This window comes from Aphis gossypii, chromosome 3, assembly GCF_020184175.1.
Source record: "Aphis gossypii isolate Hap1 chromosome 3, ASM2018417v2, whole genome shotgun sequence".
Taxonomy (NCBI): Eukaryota; Metazoa; Arthropoda; class Insecta; order Hemiptera; family Aphididae; genus Aphis; species Aphis gossypii.
Window position 1 is genome coordinate 10,802,692 of NC_065532.1, and position 24,892 is coordinate 10,827,583.

The 24,892-nt window shown below is 27.6% G+C and overlaps 1 protein-coding gene across 5 annotated transcripts in view; it reads right to left on the minus strand.

Moving 5' to 3' along the window:
• LOC114122327 (tyrosine-protein phosphatase Lar) overlaps window positions 1-24,643 on the minus strand; it is a 150,974-nt gene extending 126,331 nt beyond the window's left edge. For all 5 annotated transcript variants that reach the window (XM_050204839.1, XM_050204841.1, XM_050204838.1 and 2 more), the window contains exons 1-2: window positions 24,341-24,643; window positions 22,928-22,993 (exon numbers count right to left, since the gene is read on the minus strand). The gene's annotated coding sequence lies outside the window, so the exon portion shown is untranslated. The remainder of the gene's footprint in view (window positions 1-22,927; window positions 22,994-24,340) is intronic.
• Window positions 24,644-24,892: the final 249 nt, after the last annotated feature.

Genomic DNA, 24,892 nt, shown 5'->3' on the forward strand with positions numbered 1-24,892 from the left:
TGTAAAACGTTTAACGGTTGCCGTACAAAAGCGGCGGCGCGGCGGCGTGTGTCCAAAACGAGACAGTAGCAGGAGCATGGGTCCAGAAGCGGTGTTTACATTATTATTAGTTTAAACCGTATTTCGTGAGCGAGTCGTTGGTGATGGCAGAGGCAGTGTTGAGGTGGGTAGATTGTGAGTACCGACAGCGTCGGTTGGGCGGTATGGCGTTATATGACTGGCGAGCCTTTGGCCGTGAGTTCCATCTCAGTGGTGATGAAGTGGTGAGGAGGAACAAAGCACCGGCGGATGAGTTTAATTTCGCATTTCATTAAGCCCTCTGACCGTTGTTTAAAGGGCGGTATCCCTACCGGACCGAGAGTGAGAGCACACACGCCGACGCCACCACCGCCATCGCCGTGACATCCGCCAACAGGTCCCACCCGCGCCACCTCCTATTCCTACTTTGGTTGACCACAATAAATCTGTCGGCCCGTGTAATTGCGTTTTACATCTTGCGTGGCCGTGGATCCCGATTTGCCGTGAGGCCGAGAGATTAATACGCGACAAATCCGACGGGTTAGCCCCCCCACACCCACAAAACATCTCATCAGATATCTCCTCTTAACCCCTAAGGCACCACCGCGATGGAATCCGTTTACTAAACAATGGCCAATGGAGATTTGCAATCAAACTCAAAAACACTAACCCCAGACCCCCCACCAATGCTCTTAGCATATCACCTCCGTCCTGCCACTGTCATCCTTAAGAACGCATACGGTACACACAAAGGACGATTATTTGGAATAATATAATCGAAAGGGAGTCGCGTATACATAGACAGTTTAAGCGTCATATTATTGTATTAATATCATCATCATTGTTCTAAAACGTCCTTCACGTGTACCAGCCGTCTGAGTGATATTAAATCGAACGTACGCAAGACTATACAAAGTATGAAGGAACTTTCCCAAGTCTGAATAATTATTTTATAATACATAACATAAAATACGTCAATACTTAATACTATTAAGCTTACCGACCGTGAAGATATAACACTTAATAATATTATCACAATTGTGTTAAAACTTTTTCAAATTATTTATCAAATTAATTGTCTACTAATACTAATAGGTTCAATTTTATAGATTATTTATATTTTATTTTAAAATAAAAATTCAATATATATTTTAATATACTAGGATATACATTTTTTTTTCTAAGTACCTATATTATTATCAATATGAATATAATTAAATTTGTACACGGACATTATTCTTTTTCTATAGAGCTTATTCAATTAATTTTACAGTTAAAAACTAAAATATTTTTATTTTTTAATATTGCTTGCATTATCAGATAAGTATAACATACATAGAAAGCCAATAAATTAATTTGTTCACAAATATGTAAAAACATATGAATTTCTTATAATAATATTAAGTATAACAAAAATTATATATATTAAACTACCTATCCGAAAATTATATAATTATACTAGGTACATTAAATATTACGCAAAAGGTACCAAAGGTATATCACAAACAACATTTAGAAACTTTTAAATAAATTGAAAAATTTTCTATTTATATAGTAGACTAAAATTTATTTTTCTAAAACAAAAATATTACAAAACTCATAATAATTATATTATTTATTTACTATAAAAGTTAATTGAAGTTTTCAATACATTAAATTATGTACAAATAATGGGACTGTACTTAATAATTTTTAGTTTTTAGTGAAACAACGACATTAAATTTGAGGAATAAACATCGTCTATTGTTTCAACATTGTTTAAAGGGCTCAATCAAAAGTTAAAAAACTGTTTCGATTGATCTTTTATCTTCACAAGAGCAAACTTCATAAGACCATTGAAATGCTTTCACGAGTAGGTGGTCAAACAGAAAACTCAATTAAATCAGCAGTAGAAAGTTTGAACAGAAATTCGTTTAACTAAGAGATAGAAAAAATGTACATGGGATTGATCAAGGAGGGAAGTGAGAAGAAATGGAAAAGGAGAGTTGTGTCTCGAAGTATCATCGTGATTAGAGAATTTTTCTGTTGGAGTTTGTCTGTCTTTAGAAAATCAAAAGTCTTTGTGGCTGCTCAAAGCACTACACCTGATATTACTAGTAAGATGTCCCTATCTTAAAGAATCCATTTACCGACTAACACAATTTTATTGCATACATATACGTATAAATCTTACAACATACAATTAAATTGGTTATCAAATTATCTACATGGACTGTAGGAAATAATAACAGCTAAAATTATTATGTTTGATTCAATTTACCAAAAGGAAATTTCAAATACACATTATAGCACTACATAATCTTCGACATTTTCACACAAAGTAATGAAAATTATGGTTAAAAGGTCTTAATTTATTTGATTATTGTACATTTCATTAAACCTTATTCTTATATCAAAATATGTTCGTAGAGAATATACTATATTTTGTACTAGGTATAAATTATTTTATTAAAAAACCGAATTCTTATAAAATATTTATAAAATTAGATATGATTTTTCAATTAAATACGTTATTATAAACAAAATTATGTGTACTATAATCAGGGTGAAGAAAACATTACTTAAGATAACTATTTGAAATATTTTTCTAATACTTATTTAATCCTATAAAATAACCGAACATTATTGTTTTGAATAATTCGAATACTATGTTTAAAAATAATTCAAACAATACTACTCTAACTAAAATCTATTTTATTTAAAAAGAAAAGAAAAAATTGAATAATTTAGTTTATACAAACTATTATTTAGTAACCTAAAAAAATATTAATAATTAATTACTAATAAGATATTATAGAAGTTAACGTCATAAAATCAAGTATAGTTATAAGTTATACATAGGTATATCAATATTTGAGGAATTTCGAGTTTGAATTTTATTAAATTTACTAATTTCCACAATATTCAATGTTATAAAATAAAATAAATAACATTTTATTAAAAAATGTCTAAAAGCTATTAAGGATAATATTAGAATTTTGAAATTTATTCATTATTATACTTTAAATACTTTACCTCAAAATAAAGATTAAATCATAAAAATAAAAATGCATAACATTATAAATGATATATTCTTACTCAATATTAAAGTTAATTTTCATAGAAATCTAGTAAAATATCAATATTATAAGTAATTTATTAACTCAATAATTCTATTAGTCTAATATTTTTCAATCAAGTAGTACTGTAGTACCTAATAATTATATTGTTTTAAATTTATGATCTATGTAATGAATATTTCTGATTTCCATAATCAGAATTCCATACAATTAATTAAATTCAGTACACGTCATTGCTAAGAGATATGGTTAACCGATTTCAATACACAAAAGGTGTTTAAATAAAATTAATATCGAGTGTGAAACACAAAATAAAATTTGTTAAACGTCCAAACGCGTGTATTCTGATGTTATCGCAATAGAACGAGCCCATTTAGATATGAAAGGGACGATCAAAAGGGGATACAAATATATCGGGGGGTTTGGACAATAGATATTTCACACAGTTTGGCAATGATGACATGGTAGGAAATCGGAAATTTAATATACTCGAAAAACACCTGTCTGAGGAAATCTAGTAAAAAAAAATGGACATTGATTTTTCAATTGATTTATTTTTAAATTATTAACGATAGATTTATGATTAAGTGTACATTACTATAAAATACAAAATGGCTTTATTAAGTTTCAATTAAATAATTAAAATATTTAATTAAGCATGAATATCATTAAAAAAAATACTTAAATAGATTATAAGTTATAACTATACTCAAATATACGTACATTTACTCGTGATTATTTACACGTAATTAAGAAATTAGATTTAGGTATAACTAAAAAAAAAATATTGATAAAGATAGATTTTTTTCTTTAAAAGTTAAATATATATATGTAAGTAATTAGTTTATAATTAAATTTAAAATTATTAATAATTATTTTAAAATATTATATATTCCAATGAAATTTTCAAACAATCTTTAGAGGACGTTGTACCAGCATATACACGTACGACACAGCAAATTTTCGTTCACTAGTTTCAAAAGTTTACTGTTAGTTTTGATATCAAATTAAATTGACCTATTATAAAAATTAAAGGTAAAATTATTGTCTAAGGCCCCAATTATCCATTTGTTAATATTATTTTTAAGAGTGTTATGATCATTTTAAAATAATATAGAGTTTCAAAAAGGTCATAACATATAATAATAATATCAATAAAAGTCTAAGTAGGGATATGAATAATAATTTTACCATTAAATTTTATAATAGGTCAATTCACTTTAATATCAAAACTAACAGCATAATTTTAAAATTGAGGAACGAAAATTTGCCATGTCATACGCATGTAGACCGGAGACAACACATGCGGGTACAACGTCCTCCTAAAATAAAGTAATACAATTTTTAATTGCAATCACTGATTTAAACACAGAAACGTTAAAAATATTAATAAAAAACTTAGTTTATTACCTATATTAAATAAATTTTATAAATAAACGGTTCTCAAATCGATTGATAATTAAAGAGAGTTATTAATTAAAATCTTATAAAATAACTTACTCAAAAATATAAAGTACAAAAAACAAAAACAACGAAATAAAAATAATTTTCCTGTTTTCTTATTATTATATAAATTCCACTATGGAATTTTGTTGTTTAATTTCCTACCACAAAACGTTATTTGCAGACAAAGCATCTGGTGTATATCTGTAGTTTTTCTCTATAAAACGAGTCTGATTGTTTTGGGACCAGGACATTTAATAAAATATGGTCTTCCAGAACTCCCAATTGAAAACCGATAACCCTTCTCAATATACGACGAAATACGACCATATGAAAATATTAAAAAATGGTTTTTTTGGAAACATGTCGTTATGAATAATATGTTTTCATACAGAAAAAAAAATTACATATTATAATAAAACATGATAATGTAAAATGTTTTAAGATTAAAAACAAAAGTGCCAATATAATTATTAACTTCATCTATTTATGTTTTTATATACATAATTTGGGATTAACAACTTTATCGTAAAATAGTATAAATAGTCCATACTATAAAATAAACTGCAAAACCTTAAAATTAATCAATGTGTTGAAAATATCGTTGCATGTAGTAAAATTTTGAATTGTAACAAAATAATTAACATTGTTATTCAATCGTAAAAATATATGATTTCATCCAAATTTGATCTCTTCAAATATCTTATCTTAAAAAAATTATACTTGTACATTTTTTAGACTAAAGGACAATCTTATAAGACTTTGTACAACATTTTCAAAAATATTTACTAAATGAATAAAAAAAATTGTAATATCTTATGTCTATACTGTCTATAAATCAAAAAGATCAAAAAGATTCAAATTATTTATAAAATTATGCAACGTGTAAGAAATACCAACTTAAACATTTGGTGAATTTTAATGTCTATACGGTCATTCGTATATGAATAACAAAACAAATTCGTTTGAGGAGAAATAGTTAACATACGAGAATACCTATCCAATGTTGTAAAAATTTTAACTTCAAACATTTATAATGTAAGTGATTTTTTGATAAACCTTTTATTCATGATTATAGCTAGAAAACAAATGAAGAATCTTATATTAAATTTTAAACTTTCCAATATAAAAAAAAATTATGATTTTCAAACTACAAAAAAAAATTGAAAAATTTTGTAATTTTTTTGAAATTCAAATTTTGAACGCTTAAAAGGAAATACTATCATACCTTTTCAAACATTTTTACTTATCTATACATTTTTATAAAACAAAATATATAAAATATAAAATTCAAAATGTCTATAAATAACAAAAAAACATTGAAAATATTACAGAGTATATGAAATAATAATAATATAAACATTTAATGTAATTGTCAAGTACCTAATTTATTTTTGAATTAAAAAAAAAAAAAACAAAATCAAGTTTGTCAATTTTAAGTTTTGTATAAGAATTATTGATTTTTCTAAAAAATTTTAATTTTATCCTATTATTAAGAATTTTAATATTTTGAGAATATGTTTACTTTTAATCTCTTAAGTATAAACTAGATTCTATTTTCTACCAAAAACCTATACCAAAGTTAAAAATTGAAGTAATTTTGTTGGCACAAAAAATGATGAGAACAGGAACAAAAAATGAATACCTACTTTTAAAATACAAAATGTAATGTTATAAATATCAAAAGAAAAAAAAATTAGTTTGGTATTTTACATTGGTATACTAACTTTTAAAAATATTATAAAAATAAATATTAAACAAAATACTTTTTTCTTAATTTATAAATCAAAGTTGGTAATAATATTTAAGGAAAATTAACTGTACATAATTATTATAATATAATAATCGTAATAATATGTTATCAATATAATATTATGTAGATACCATATTACTAAAAATACATTTTCCAAAAATCCAATCACATTTTTTATGTACTTTTAAAAGAAAACTCTCTTTAATCTTGATTTTTGTTCAACATTTTATCTAACTTTAACCAAATAAAAATATAATATCGTAAATTTTCACGATCAGCTTTTTCGTTATTTGAACAGTACATAAACACAGAATTTAATATCGAATCGTAACGTAAAATTTTATAGTCTAATAATATTCACTCTTAGGAATTTCACCATTGTTATATTCTGTGATTTTACTCTCAGTAAATGGATTACAATCAAATGCTCGACAACTCGAAAATTAATAAATTATTTACCACCGATTTATAATATAGACTTATTTTACAAGTGTTATCAAATACAATTCAATTCACTGAAACGAAATAAAAATGATTTTGGTAAACCAATTTTCAATCATTAACAAAATAAATATTTTTATTTTACTGATAAATTCTTAAATTATCTTTAAGAACCACAAAAAACTTTTTAGTTACAATTACTTTGATGGACAAAAACTTGAATACATTTTTAATAAATAATACAGTAGTATTTTCAAGAAATATATTTAAAGCTCAATTCATATTTTGGGATATTTTAAATTGCACATAATTATTTCCCTCGAGATTCATTATTTCCACGTTAAAATTACAATCTAAATAAAATATTTCAAAGAAACCTACATTCATTAGACGTTAATATTTAATTACTTTGGAAGTTATCAATGCCTTAAGTTTTGAACAGGAATACAACTAACTGCAAGTTTAAATAATAATATTTAAATAATAACATACTATATGATATACATAATATATAAATACATTTTCTGAAACATTAAATTAAATAAATTAAGGCCCTCAAAATCAGTTTATATTTTGTGTAATTTATTGACATTTTTAAATCGATTGGATATTAACAATTTATTTGCCATAATAAACTTGAGTGAAACCTTTATGAACTTTAAAAATCTATCGAAAAAACCAACATGCATATAAACTTTGACACTAAACTAAGTTATTATGCCGTATATCATGCTAGTGTGGGCCATTATGAACACTATTTTGCAATATTTGGATTATGGCGAATGTTATTTTACCCTTTGGGGAAGCTCACGCATGAAACGTGTCGATAATAATTCATCGAGAAAAAAGCTAGGGTCCTTTAATCGGAGGATATGAGGTGGAACGGGGTACCTGGGGAGCACCTGCTGCGTATGGATACCTGTCGTAAATAAAACGTGGGTAATGCGACAATATATCCGATAGGGTTTATATAAAACACCCTTTCCCCATCCATTTTAAAGTTGTATTGGACCTAATAAAAAAACCTGTTAATCTTCGATCGAGTGTACTAGTACATTTTATGCAAGCCCACATGAGAACCACCCTCATACTGATAAATATAATATAATATAATGGGTGAAGTATTATCATTCCCAACCATAATCAAAATTTAAATATATGTTTAATGTACTAATACTAATATACCAGATAACTATATTAATAAATAACTTTAACACACCAAGTATAGTTTATTATGGTCCTATTTGGAATTGAAATTAATATTATATATTATTTGTTTATTACTTTAAATTATATTATTCTGATTAAACCAATACCTAATGTGTAATGTGTATATAATATAAATACTATATACCATTTAAAATTTGAGCTAACTTTGAAGCATAAATATCAAATACTTAAAAAAATATATTATACAATACAATTTAAAATAAAATACTATATGGTTCATATTAAAATCAAAGATAACTACTGACACATTGTGTACTTTACTGTAAAGTAAAACTTAAAATTCCACAAAAGGTGCAGTTAACGTACTTTACAGGTATACAAAACAAATTATTAATATTAATTACTGAAATTTAACATGAATAAAAGTATTACTTCAATCAGTTCAATCACTATTTAGATTAATATTGTATATATTATAAATATTATCAGAAATCACAAAAAAAAATACTTTTTATTAATTTATGTTAAAATTTTTTTTTAATATATTATCGCAAATTATAAGATTTTACGATTCTCTTAGAATGAAACTCGGTGTGATAATATATTGTATATCATATGATTATTATCATGTAACACGTATATTGTGTACAGATCGACGTGTTAGTCGTGTTATATCCACTGAGCCAACGGGCTTTCCTCGGATGTATGTTATTGACGGAAACGTTCCCAAAGGGGTTTTATTGCTCCAGCCACACTACTAAAATTAAGGGAAAGAGGAGTAGAAGCTTTGAACACTTGTACGTCCGTTTTTGGCAAGACTCATACGGATTAACTTGTCGTTGAGCTCGCACTAGACAAGAGAGGATGGCTAGGAAGAAGACGCTTTGACACGACAACCGTAGTTTAGGAAACTGATCGAAAGTTCAGAGAAAAACAAATTAGTTTTTGCGACTAAAAGCGAAATGACGATAGTTTACCCATACTTATACTCCAAAAATTCTATGGGACAACTCTCTTGTCTTAACGTATTAATCATAAAAGATACTAAGAACTTATTTTATTTATAACACATTTCTTGCTCAATTAATTGTGTGATAATAATTATATTTTATTTTAAAATTAAATACTATCTAAATTCTATAGACTTCCAAAACTAACAATAAATTCATTGAAATCGTTTATAAGTTAGAATAACTAAGAAAAAATGTGTGTACAACATTAAAAAAAAAAAGTAGCTTATACTTTATCTAAGTTTCTAACTTAGTTTAATTTATCAAAATACCTATAATAATACAGAGTAAGATATATAAATACTATTGAAATACTTAACTATATTTAAAAAATGTTGATAGATTTTAGATTAAAATTAAATATTTTTTAATGATAATTTATATTTAATTTTGATTAAGTATTTTTTTTCTTATTATTATTATTAAATAAGACCTAAACACATATTTAATTAACATTTTTATTTTAAGTGTATATAACTTTTAAAGTATTATTTACATTTACAACATTGACAGTAACATAGATATTTTTTGAACCTATAATATGATACCTACACTAATATAAATAAATAATAATAAAACCAAATAAAAAACCTAATATAAAACCACAATAGGCTGGTCCTTAAAAATATAAATTATAATTTCAACTTTGCAACCCCTCAACACTATTCTAAGGTACAAAAAATATGTATACAATTAAATTACGAAAGTACAATCGTAAAATATAGGTACCTTAAGCATACATTAGGAGTGTTAATATTTTTAAAAGAGTAGATTTTTTTTTTTAATTTATGAAAAACTAATAAAAATACGAATACAATCAAAACAATATAATAAGTTTCCTGACTAAAATGTATTTTGCGGTTTTTTAAAAACTTATCATTTGTAAAAAATTTTAAATACATATTATATTGTGGAAACATTGAATAGAATATTTAATGTTCTTGTCAAATTTATTTTACTTAACCTAATATTTAACACAAACAAGGAAGAATAATATATCCAATCATTTAACAAGGCAAAAAAACAATTTTGGCTATATATAATGCTAAATATAAAAATAAAAATGTTTGTAAGTTATAACAGTATAATAGTGTATTATAAATTAGTTCCTTTTGTTGATGATTTTATTTTTACTAAATAATAAGAAGTATAAAACAAGTATTTTCACTGTTAATTCTAAAATCGATAAAGACTTTGGATTTTCGTTAAAAGCGGATATTACGCAGTAAAGTAAAGAGGTAATATCCGGCGGCGAGCTTAGGATTTATAATCCCGCCAGTGGAATTAGTCCTTCTGATAAATTATCCTCCAGCTAGCGTTAGCAGGAAGTATAAGATCGGAACAGGCCTCCGGAGACGTTTCAAAAAATGGTCAACGAAATGAAAGCAATTTCAATACTTCTTACGGATGTACACTTGATTAATGATTAGTTTTTAGTTTCAATTAAAACACTTATTGAAACGTAGAACGTACACATTAACTTTATGATACATAGACTTAAATCTAAAATATATTTTAATAATTAAGTCGACGAGTATTCAAATACATTATCACAAAATCTTGCTCTATCGCTAAACACAGTCTAATTCAAGATAAATTTACACAAACCCTAAAGTGTAGTAGTTGTTAATGTTTATACTTTGTTTACGCCTATATTATACAAGATATCTGACACAACAATTGTGAATAAAAATCTGACATTTGAAATATTTTGTATTATTTACCAACGTTACTATTTAAATGAATAAATAATTAAAAACATATTAAAGTACAATTTTACAGAATAGTTGTATTCTAATTCATAAAAATGTGCTTTCATACAGCTCTCACTATATTTCACACCTCACACACACATATATATATATATTATATAATTGTCTGTGGTTATTTCTAGGGAAATAATATATAAATGTTTACTAAAAAGTAACAACCGTATTAAAATCTTAACTCTCTAAAGAAAAGAACTATTTTAAAATAATTCCGATAAATTTTTAGTATATTTTATAATTCTTAATAATTGCAAAGTTAACTGCTGTTAACCAAAATATAGATAATAATTTAAGAAGAATTTTAATATTTATTTTTTTTTTTTTTTTGTTTACTTAAAAAATACTAAAATATATCCTTTTAAACATTTAAGTGAACATCTAAAATTGAAATAAGTTAAAGTGTTGATAATACTACATAAATAAAAATATATCTTTAAACTGTGATAAATATGCAATTTAAATTACATAGCGCATTACACCTAATAATCAGTATAATATAATAGATAAATTAAAACAAAATTTACCAAACTGCCTTAAGAAAATAAATTGAACTTAAACAACTTTTCATTAGTTTTAATTCAAAGTTACCAAAAATGTTATGATAATATCGCAAGATTTTTGTGAAAAGAATTTATTTCTAGTGTAAGTATAAATATTAATTAGGGAAATAATATAAACATAAAAATATTTATAATAAATGGTAATTAATATTTACGATTTAAGCAATATTTTTACAATTTAATTGCCACAATATTAAATTAAATATTTAAAAAAAAAAATTCGTTGGAATTTATAACATTAAACATTATGTATTTTTAATTTTAAAATTAGTTAAAAGAAAAATTTAAAAAATGTTTTGTTGATCATTTTTTATGATAAATTAAAATTATTACAATAAAACCTCGATTATCCAAACCTCTGTTATACGAATCCTCTATTAAGCCGAATTCCCACGACCGGTGTACTTGGCCAATATTTGGTGCTGGTGGTTACTTGCCATGCCGTCGGATCAGCATACTTGTACAATTATTTGTCACTAGTGCCGTTCCCGAGGGTTGTCGGTAAATGTGACACAACTCAAAGGAACGGCCAATATTACTCGTATTACTTGTCAAGTACGCCAGTCGTGTGAACACCGTAATTGTGCACTGGTCAAATGTACAATTATTGGCGTATTTGGCAAATACACCAGTCGTGGGAATGCGGCTTTATCCGAACTACTTAGTACACCTGTGGCCGGCAACCAATTTTATCATTATCTTAATTTATTATAATTATTGCATTACTTACATAATGTACACAGTGTAATTTTAATATACCTAATAATAATAATAAATATGTAATATATTATAATATATAACACATAGGTAGTATGTAAAAATTGTAATTATATAATTGTATGTCTAAAAAAAAAAATTGGTTAAATAATATCCAGTAACCGAAATAGGTGCGATCCCAATTTGTACAGATAAGAGAAATTCTACTGTAATAATATTGAACCCATAAAAATTAAAAATCGATAATAATTATAAATTGATAACACATAATTATTAAATACCATTTAACTTTTAACAAATAACAAGCTGTTATTTGTTAATAGATATTATTATTTTGAAGTTGACTTTATGATTAATTTAAGAATTTATTATAATTTCTAAAAATGATAAAAGTATACCAAGATATAGTTATATAGTTCCATGTATATATTTAAATTTAATATTAATAAAATGATTTAATAAGTTCGTGAAAAGTAATAAGTAATAACAATTGAATACTACTTTGGTACATTTTAGATTTAGAGTAAAGCGAGTAATGTATTGGTTTTAAAATGTGTTTTTTTACTGTTATCTTTTTTGTGAACACTTTAAGAAAGTGTACTACTTTTATAGATCGAAAACCAAGTATATTACATACAGTACTTTGAAGAGGTCGTTTTTCTATTTGCTCAATAGTATCTCGAAACATAAGAAAAAAAATAATGACAACCATCGAATATTTTTTAAGAAAAGCAATACCGATGTTTTTATCATATTCAGTACAGCATTGTTCTTTTTAATTTTTATTAAATTGAATACCTCACTCATCACTATCATACACAAATATTAGCGAGACGAAAGAAGCGTACATTACAGTACACTCAGGTTCTATAATCTTGAATTTATAAACTTAATTTTTAAAAAGAAAAATTTTAGCAATATAAGTACAGCAAAAACTTAAATAATTTACAAACATACTTAAAATAATCAATTTTTAAGATCTAAATTTTTATATGTATTTAAGTTTTATTGTAACTTGAAAAAAGATATAAAATATTTCACAGAAACATTAAATTGTATAAAGGTAAATATTACAAATCTATAATATATTAATATGTACATATCTAAAACAACAACCATATTTAAAAATTAATATTCCTTGATTCAAATATATAATTTATGGTAATTTAAATAATTTGTCATTCTAAAATGTACTCACGCCTAATAAAAGTGAAGCATTCATGATACATTTAATTTAGGTATATAATAACAAAAGCAAAAACTACCAATCCAAGAGGGAAAATTAAAACAAAGAAGTATATTAAATATGACTGATTACATTCATTTGCATAGTAATATTCAACATATTTTCAGTCAAGAAACTATTATTATATATTAAAGCGATAATGATGAGAATACAACTACAATATTGCATCAGCCTGTGCGGAGTTAATTTATATAACCCGTAATGTTCCGCAATACATATTATTATATTATATTGTATACACAGGGTAATTTTTTATTAAACTACAGTGATTACGCAAAACGAGTGTCTCACGTTAAAAAATTATCTATATCGTACAACAATACCAGAGTTCACATTTGTTATTATTATATACATTTTTTTTATCATTAAAAGCGCGTATATGGTTCTATAAAATGGTTATAGTTATTTGAAAACGAATACAAACAAACGACGCGGAAACAAAATCGTACACATGAGCCCCCCACGTGTATTATATATCTGGAATATTATTATGAAAGAGAACAGCGCAGTAAAATAATCCGTATAACGGTGAATCCAATAAGCAAACTTGAGGTTACATTTTCAAATCATCTGCATCTGTTAATAATAATAAAAAAAAAAAACATTTTTTTCTCATCTCTTCTGACAACAATGAACGCGCGCGCACAACATGATTCCTGTCGTAATTTGTAGTATACATTATTATTTCGCGATGAAAAAGAAATGGAACAATGTTTACATTGTTTTATATACGTATGCGCACCATAAATAATAATTAGGATCAGGAAATTGAAGACATTTGCATTACTTTTTTCAAAAATAATACAATCTATGTTATTATAATCAGAATAATCAAGGAATGTATTTATTAATAATTTAAAATGTTTGATTTTTAAGTTATTTTAATATGTTTTCATGGAAAATACAAAAAAAAAATACCTAACTATTTTTTATATAAAGACAAGTTAATTATCAACATTTTATTTGGTACCAAAACATTTCGGAGCAATGTTAAAAATGTATCGTGTTGAGTTAGGTTAGGCTAATTTATCTAATCATTTCCTTCAATAATTTTTGCCTGTTTGTTTTTAAAATTAAAAAATTCCATAATCAAATCTTTCATTATTTTATTATAGTTGAAAATATGGTAAAAAAAAATAGTGACTTAAATAACACTCTAATTTTTAACAAATCGATTTTTGTTTGCTGTCTATCTTAAAGATTTAAAGTTTTTATCAATCATATATCTATTAGATATTATTAATTAAAATAAATTTAATTGTGCAATAAAAGAACTATAGCAACCTGAACTGTGTTTATTAAAGATCCCTATAATAATATAATAGGTACACCAGCACTATCCAGAACAGACGTTTTATAACCACTGCTCACTGACATCATTCACTTTTTGCCTCAACACTGTCGTATACGATTTTAATATAAGAATAACTGTTTTTTATGGATTATTTAAATTTTAGCAACATTGCTATAATCACAATAACAACGACCCAAAAATAATACTACAATGTACAGAATGTTACCTAAACTTATAATACGTGTTTCGCTTACAAACCTATAATAGCAGTTTCGGTATGCGCACGTATGTGTGTGATGACTACCTACACGTATTTATAATCAATAATAATAATAACATTAATAGCCAAGTAGACTGAGCTTTTGATTATTATTGTGCGGTTGTCGGAAGTGGGTGCAACAACAGCAGCAGGGGACATAAGGTAAACATGCGGCTACGTATATACACATCATATATATACGTTGTCGACAAACCCATAACGCTATGAATACTAGCAGCGGCCAACGTTTGGCTGTCGATCCTGGTCCTGCAATATTTGTCGACGTTAATACGGCGGCGGTGGCGGCTGCTACTGTCCCTAGAGCGATTCGACGAGGATAATTGGAAAGCACGTTGCCACGCACCACTCCGTAACATTTTCCTTCCACCTGCGGCAAACCGGCTCACTCTCTCACCATCCTTCAGTATCTTTACACCACGCCTTCCGAGGAAAACAAAAAATAATAATAATAATACCTCTTCTACCTCCGCGGTTCTAAGCTAACAAAAACCGTTCCGACGAATAATAATATTTCGCTTCCGACCAGAATTACAAGTACGCACGTCCTCGCCCTATATATCCGTGTACGGATGGTGTGAGCGTGTGTATCAGTACTTCTACCCAACCACCCACTCACCAACCCACAAAACTGCGGGTTCTTTCATGATATCTCTCTCTCTCTCTCTCTCACTCACTCTATCCTATCTATGCCAGTTCCCCTTAGACACACACAACACGCTTCGCATACGTAAAACATACCCGAAAAAGCGTACACACAAACACAACACCACCCGCGGCGGTGGTAATGATAATTAAGCGCTCCACGTGTGCAGCGTCGGCGGTGGTTCGTGTTTAAACGTTTTTGTTTTTAAAACGCTCATTCGTATTCGTAGCGAGGTAGAAGTGCACGTAGTTAGGCGGTGGTGGCTGTGGCGCGTTAGGTGATTTGGCCACCACGGAAACGGACTAAGCCTAGCAAATATAATAATAATAATGATAGTAATAATATCTAGTCCTATCGGTGGCAGAGGAAAAATTAAAAATAATACGACGCCCGAATAATAGCCGCCACCACTTTCGGCTACCTTACACAAAATCATTCATTCTTGGCGAAGCCATCGTATTTTATCCGCGTCGCAATCAACGGAGTCGCGTCGTCATCGCACACCATCAGTATGACGACGTCTTTGCAGTGCGATGCGACAACGGTGGGAGGCGTTTTGTATATACACATACTTCACGGTCCGTTTAATATGCCCGACGCGACGCAAATTTTCATATTCCCAGAAGATCGCACACCCCACCCTCCCGACTACCAGTTTTAAAAGGAAATCTACTTTTTTGCAAGCCCCGTCGACGAAGAAAATATTCAAAACGATAAAACTTTTATCGGAGACTCGGCGGTAGGCGCGTTGCTCCATCTCGTATTTTCCCTTTCGTTCGATTACTCTCCCGGGTAATATCGCTAGCAAACATCAGAATATCATGATACTCTAAATATAAACGAATTGCTGTAGTATTGCAAATATTTATACCATATTTACAAGTGTTGGCTAATTTCTCAACTGATTAGTATATACCTATGTATTTAAACTGAGAGCACGACGCTATTGGGAGAGGTGCGACTACACTATATAACAATAATTGCCGAGGTTAGTTGGGTTTAGTCGTTATTACAATATAATATTATTATCTATTATCTACCTAAAGCAGTCAAGCTTAATTATATTTTAAGATCGTAAATAAAATTTTGACATACAAAACGATGTGTATAACAATTCATTATTTAGTATTAATCGAAAGCCATAAAAATAATAATATATGAAAAAATCAATCTGATAATACAAAGTTTATATAGGTACAATAGGTACATTTTCTAAAAAAACTTCAGAATTGCATGCCCTCACATTAATTTTAACTGCCAGTGTGTGGAAAGCAACAAAAACATACTTACAAACAAAACAATATAATCCACTAGAAACATTTAAATTATGTTATTATTTAATCCCATGAACATAAATAAAATTACGTGAACTTCAACTATTATTTTATTCATAAAGCTTTCATTTATGACGAAAAAGAAACGTATTCATCTTATATCAAAGAATATATAATTTTTTTTAAATACAGTTGAAAACGAATTTAAATTGGCATAAACAAGCAAGTAGGTTTTCGTCAGAGATTAAATTATGACATTTCATACATAGTAAAAAAAATTAATTCAAAATCCGGCTGTCGCAAAAAAATATTTTAACTTGAAAAAGTTTACATTTTTTTCTTTAACTAACTTTACTATTATCTTTTAAAGATAATTTCATTAGTCTCATGAATTACTTCTTTATCAACAAACCCCATATATAATATATATATATATGAGATGGATAAATAGCACTAAAGCAAATTAATTTTTATTTTCCGTCGCTGTTCATCAGAAATCTTTTAAATAAAATAACTCAGTATACGCACTAAATCCTATGAATTTCCATAAATATCACGTTACATTAAGTAAAACGTGGGCGATAAAATATATTGAATTAAAACTATTTATATGTTTGGTTTCAGAAAGTTAATACTTAATATAACAAAATATATATAATTTACATACTATAAAGTCTATTATATGTATTATTATATTATAAAATCTAAAGTAAGTATACCACTCGTAAATATTCAAGAATATGAAATAAAAAAATATGTTTAAAATATTAACAATATGCTTGACGAAGCTAAAAATAAATCGACCAATAATAGGATAGTTATAATCCATATCATTTCTTTTTCAATTTTATCCATAATATATACACGAACATTTCAAAGTTCAGGGTACAACCATACTGCACGCAACCTGATACACAATGTATAATCAAGTTACATATCCCATCGGGACCAGGTGAACTTAAAGCACTGCATGTCTATCGGACAATTAAACCCATGTCTAGCAATGCCGCCTAACCGTCAAGCGTATAGGTATAATACATGTACGTTATTTTTTTCACCAGTTAATAATATCGACCTCTGTTGGCGAACCAAATAAAACCAACATATAATTCCGGTCCAAATCAAAAAAACAATGACACGCGGGAACGTGATGGGGATTTTAACTGCACATATACATTATGCAAGCAGACGAATGAAATCGATTATATAAACATTACGGAACAATATATTACAAATGCGTTCCTTGCTACTATAATTGTCCCGTGTAGGTAGTACCTATCTACCTACGTAAGCACACTTCTACCGATGTGATTCCCAATGGATTACTGCAGCATGTCCACATGACGAAATTGTCGAGATTTTCACAATTTAATGAAACGTATACGTGTAATAATACATACGAATTTGCAGTGCAGAGTACTTGATTTATGATACGGCGACGAGTTGCGTAGATATGGGGCGTAGAGTTGCAGAGAACAACGAATACAAAATACATTATCGATAAGAAAAACAAATATCAACAAGTATTATGTACCTATATTATATACTCGTATCATTATAAATAATTAAGAGATAATATCTGAATAATGTGGTCTGTGCAGTGGATTTTATATATTTTATACTTTATCATTTTAATCCCCCAATAATGGTCTCGTGACTCATTTTATAATAACCATATTTTTTTTACAACCTTATTATGAGATCAGCATTATAACTTCATTAAATTGAAAAAAAAATGACCATTATACATGATCCGAAATTTGGTCACTACGGCTCATATAGGTAGGTTAAATATTAATGAATTGTACACTATGTAAAACCGGAACTCAAAAAAAAATTGTTGCATAAGAATTTATGAATCATAAGTAAAGAATAATAAACACATCAAATCATAATTAGAGCTATAATTTTTATCTAATAATTATAAATTATAATACCTATATTATAATATATCCGAGCAAAGCCAACGAAAATCGATGAGTCCAGTCAAGCGTCTATACTATACCAAAGTTTGCACTTTGAAGATTTCCAAAAACAGTAACTCAATGTGCTGTTTGAGGGTTGTCATTATGTAATAGTAGATAGACGAAGGCGGTGGTGACTAAAGTCGTACGGGGCGAAAAGTGTAACGAGTTACGGAACTGACCACGGCAGGAACTGTAGCAGGGACGGACGGACGGACAAACGACGACGACGACGTTGAATTACAACGCCAAATTATCTTGGAAAAGTGACCCCGAAAGTTATCTCCTGAGAGTAGGCGGTCTACCGCTTGTATAAACGGTAGGTTAGGTTAGAGCAAGCAATAAAGCTCAAAGTTAAGCGGGCGAACTTTAACTGGCCCGAGCACCCCCTCCCCACGATAAAGGCTATTACGTTGTGTGTGGGTATGTTAAACTGACACCGTAACACGATGGTTGCATCAGTAACGACAGTGACCACGACTTAAGTCCACAACATCAATAATGAGCAGGACTCGCGGCAGCGGCGACAAATTTTTAGTCGAAGATAAGTATAGTTAACGTCATATGACATAGAAAAAAAAATGTTTTACATTATGATATTTATACATACACATTTCGAAGACTTAAATCGACGTTTAAATTGTTATATAAAAATCAGAATTTACCATAATCAAGTATAATATATCCTACCATATATAATTAAAAATACCTATATGAACGGTGTTATCCAAACGGTATTAGTGAAATTACAGTACCCAAGTGAAATAACAGGATTGATAATTGAAGACTTGGAAGATTTTTAAGATACTAAAACATTGTAAGAATTGTGTAGGTCAAACCTTTTTAGAAACAAACACCCACAATTTAAAATGCAGATATATTATTTTTTTTAAGCCTCATGACTAGGAATGTGAATTTAATACAGTAAAAAAACCTTAAAAACTGAATTTAAAATATCAAAAAATGTAATTCAAATGCATTGTTATAATTTTAAAAAATCAAAAAGTTATCATTTTATTGATACCACTTCGCTGTACAATCGCGAACGTTAAACAAACACTAAACAACGATAGTAACAATAGTTTACAGTTACTTACTAAGATTATTGATTGGTTAATTTAATCTGGAAATTCGTGTTTAATATGCCACTAATAACTAATCTACCAATTGCCTTACTTATCGAATCCTAACCAAATCAAACGTAACGCTCAAGTTACACTCTTATACAACTTGTGTAAAACATTATAATTTTATAAAATATAAATTTAACATACATTATACAGCCTGAGTAAAACAAAAGATATGTGTGTGTAATGATGTTTATTGACGGAATTAAATTACAAATACAGAAAAATCATCTATTAAAAGAAAAAGTGCAAAAAAATGTTTCATAGACGAATTTGTTGTCACACCATTCAAATTTTGTACTTAGAAAGCTACGTATCACAATCAGTTAAAAATTGCACTTTCCTACAATTCACAGCCCTATTCATGACGGAACAAAAATTAGTTTAAATTCTTCTTTGGGACCTTTGGAAAATGTAAATTAATACAGTACCTAATTTAGTATTATATTTTTAGTTATTTGTATTTAATTCTCATTTTGGAAATAAACTTGTTATCATAAACATATTATTAATATATACCTACTACAATTTGAGAAATTTTCGAAACCGGTTCTTATCAATAACTAATGATGTATAATGAAATTCTATTGATGTTATGAAAAAAAACGATGATTTTATTTTATTTTATTACTTTTATTCACGTGGTATTTATAAGTACAGCTTGTCAAGCACTTTTTGCTAGCAATTTTATGTATTTAAATACAAACTTAGTAAAACATCAGAGCCTTTTCAATGAACGAGTCGTTAACTATTTTTTACGTAAAAATGTAATTTACACGTAAACTTGTACTCTGTTAGGCAGCACGCGTTAACTTTTGAACAATTTAAAACTTTTTTTTTTTAATGAAATAAAAACATAAATAAAATTCGTGAGGTGTACCTATATTATTATTATCAATCTTCTCGTTATTTCACAGCAGCCCTAACGCTAAACTTAAAAGGTAGAAACTCATTACTAGAAAGCTGTGGTTTTACTAATGTTTTTTCCTACATATTTTTTTTTGCAAAGTGTTGTTTACATCATTGGATACGAATTGACACTTGGGTACTTGTGTATCATTGTGGAATAAGAATGTTCGAAATTCAACCAAATTCACGGTAAAATAATTTATAATAAATTAATGAGTATGAATAAACACACAGTACGCGGTTTAGAACAAAGTATTTGGCTATACAACTATAACTAACTGAAATGAAATAATGATAGAAATGCCAATTGAACATAGTATTATATAGTCTAACGTTTATACGCTTGAATGTTTACATAGGTAATTTTATATTTTCAAATCATCAAAAAAAACTTTGAATAGTTTTGAAAATGATATGATAATTGCTTTCAAATAAAATGCTTGGATATTAACACTATAAACACTATGACCACAGACCAGCCTAAATTAAAACTAATAATTTATTATTTTATAAAAATGTTTTTTTAATATAATAATGTATAAGTACAAGGTTGTGATAAAACTTAAAAGATATAACCAAGTTAAAATATTATCAGAAAAAAAATATAAATTTAATATGACAAAAAAGTAGTTTCATTTTTTAGCTTGTATAATTCATTATATTCACTACCTCTGACCTAACCACATAATAAATAAATATATTTTACATATTGTGAACAGCCATTCACCATCTAAAAAAATTATTAACCGAAATCCAACACTAGAATACATAGTGATTTTTCTATAATAACTGACAATAATAATATAAAATACATAGGTTTTAGTTTGACTATAATTATAATCTTTATTGTAATTAATATGCAATAGTTTTCTTTTCATTTTCTAAATAGTGAAAATGTAATTTTTTAAATCAATATAATACAAAATTTTAGAAAATATTTAGTCGGTTATTTTTTTTTTATTTTTTTAATACCTAGTACCTACATTATATTAACACTATGCAATATTTATCATTTCTCTAGTTTTTCAATGCCAGGTAATACTTAATAATTACTCAAATTAATTTCATTAATTAATGTCCAATGTAATGTTGTAAAATATTTAATTAATGTTAATTATTTACTAATACTAATACTTATTTAAATTAAATGCATTTAAATAATATGTACCTATCTTTTTAACATCAAAATTTTAAAAACTTAGAAAACTAACAGATTTTCTGAAAGAACTTCAATAAATGAAATACCATTTTCACTTTTAATGGATACAGAAAGAAATATTAGGCAATTGATTGACTATGCATTTTATACAACACATTTAATTACTTGCAGTTTTTAAATTCAGATAAAGTAAAAATATTATAATAATACAAATATTTTTATTTTTGTATACCTTTTAATAATACGTCCTAGTAAATGTATAATTTGTGCTGCGCTCTGTTGGTTTGTTTTAAAAACTTACACGAAAAGGCAGTGCCATACTGTCATATAGTATTAAACACTCAAGAACAAAATATGTAAATAAAAATATATATATTACACAGCATTTGAACAAGCTCTGACCCCTAATATTATAAATATGTTCTCCTCCATTAATAATTCAAATACCTAACATGTGAATAATAACATTCTTATTTATTCTTATTCTGAATAAGCTCTGCAGATTTATTCAATTTTACTAACCAACTTGATAATATTGTTTCAGATACAAATGAAGATCAGTATTAAGATGATGTAGGAACCAATTATACATCAATGGGAATAAATAACTGAATTTTTCAGTATTACTACAATTTACAAGATACATTTCAACTCTATTTAATGATATAATTTCTCATTTCATATAAAAAAATTTTTTTTGTAGTTAAAGCTTTTTTTGCTTAATTATTTATTGTTTAATCTATAACTAACTTAAGTAAACATCAACACACTATTAACACTAAACTGTTAATACTTTTTTACAATTATATACTAATAAAAAAGTACCAAAAATAACTAATTATAACTTTAAATTTCACTATGAATTGTTGTTTTGTAAATTACGATAAACTACTACATGTCAAATCAAATTAAAAATACTTCTTTTGCATTATTTTTAAACATACTAGTGATAACCTGTACTCATATTTCATACATAGACACAATAATATATTCTTAATTTGTATGGTTTGCTATTGTGGGTCCTTCATTATATTTAATAATACATGTTATAATATTTAATGTTTATAGTATAAACCACAGCTCATGCTTACCGAATGAAGAATCGTTTAGTAAATAAGTGTACCACACTGAAACAGTGTCAAAGTAATTTAAGACATCTGAAAAAAAAAAATAAATAATTAATATCCAAAGAAATATGTACTAATATATCCTTAAACTAAATAATATGATCTAAATTCTAAATTTGAAAAATGATTTAAAAAGATTTTGTTTTGAGAGGACCAAAATGTATTATAGCATTATTAAATACATACCTAACTATAAAAACACTTATATTAGTTAGACAGGTCACAAGAAATGTCACACCATATCAGCCTAATTTGTGATAAGATAAAATAATGTTATTCACTCTCGTTTCACATACAAATACAAAATCATCATAGCTATCTGTTGTGTATCAAAATATTAAACTAATATGATTTTTAAACCTAAATAATATTATCCTATAATTTTATTTACAATATTGAATAACACACACATTTTCACTTATTTTATAAAATGTTTAAAATAGTAATAAACATAGATTAGGTAATAGAGAAAGACATTCAATTATTTCAATTCAATTTCAGGTCAATAAACAATTAAATTATGATTAATAATTCAAACATTTAAATGACTGAAATTATAGGTAACCTACACAAAATATTTAATTGAATTGTAAAATACTGATTAGTGATTGTTATTACATAGTTTTTAATTGCTTTCAGCAATTAACTTCTATAAAAAATGAAGTACACGCCAGAAATAAGACATGATATTTAAACTGCATAGGTTTTATTTTTCATATTAAAACAGAAATTTTATTGATAAACTCTATTGTAAAGATATTTTTAAATAGCGACATTAATATAGAAATTACCTATAAGAAATTCAAATTAAGAGCACTTATTAAAATTATAAACATAAAAATGCATAAATACATATAATATGAATTATTTTAAGAAAAATGTATTAAGCCCCTAGACCAGATGTTAAATTAATCCATATAATTATAAACCAATAAAACAAATGAATTTGTAACTGATGTCTCTGAATCTAAACAAACAACAACAACATACGATAGGGTCAAAACTCAAGAGCATTTCTAAAAAATTGTACAAAAGTTAGTGTACAGTGTGTTTCCAAAATCTTAACACAGGTAAACAGTCAGTCAATCACTGCAAAATATCCAAGTCGCGTCTTATCATCCTCACCCAACATGCACTCGAACTGTTTTCTGGGAATTTCCCGGAAAATTTAACAACGGCCAGACTTGACACTTTAGAAGAAAAGAGGGAAAATTTGAGTCAAAGTGTCGAGTGGCGAAAATCAATAGCGACCTCGGCCAGTCGACCGTTTAGTCAAGGGTTTTTTTCGCACCGCCGCCCCTACAAATGACGATAGGGTGTGGGTGCCGGGTGGTGATGGGGTTAGCGGGGTGTGTACAAAAAAGGAGTAACTCTTACCTCGGCGGTCCCTTCGACACAGAGCTCCGATTTCGTATATCGTTCAAATTGTAACCAGCACTAAGCCGTCTGTGCTCGTCACACAACAATCCAAATACGCGGGGTACACTGGTTGCCGGCCAATGATCAGACGGTGTGCGATAATTGTTGTTCTCTGTTTCGGTTCCTGGTACAATTTCGGGGACAGCGGAAAAAACCGATAATTTTGTTTACGATAAAGAGCGGAAGGGACATAAGGGATATTATAGAGTATATACACACTCACACAAGCACACACACACACACACTATACAATCACAAACACGCGCGCGCACTCACGTACGGGTACCGCCACAGCCAAACGAAAACATGACTGCGGCGGCAGCGACACCTAGCGGACTCTATTTGCGAATGTTGATGATAAGTGCTACAGTGCCGCCAACGAACGCCGGCAAACCGACCATCTGGCGTCGAATGCTCCCCTTCAACACCAGTCCACTCAAAGCACGAACATTATATTTTGCCCATAATTCGTCGACAACTGACAGACTCGACCATGAATCATGACACACA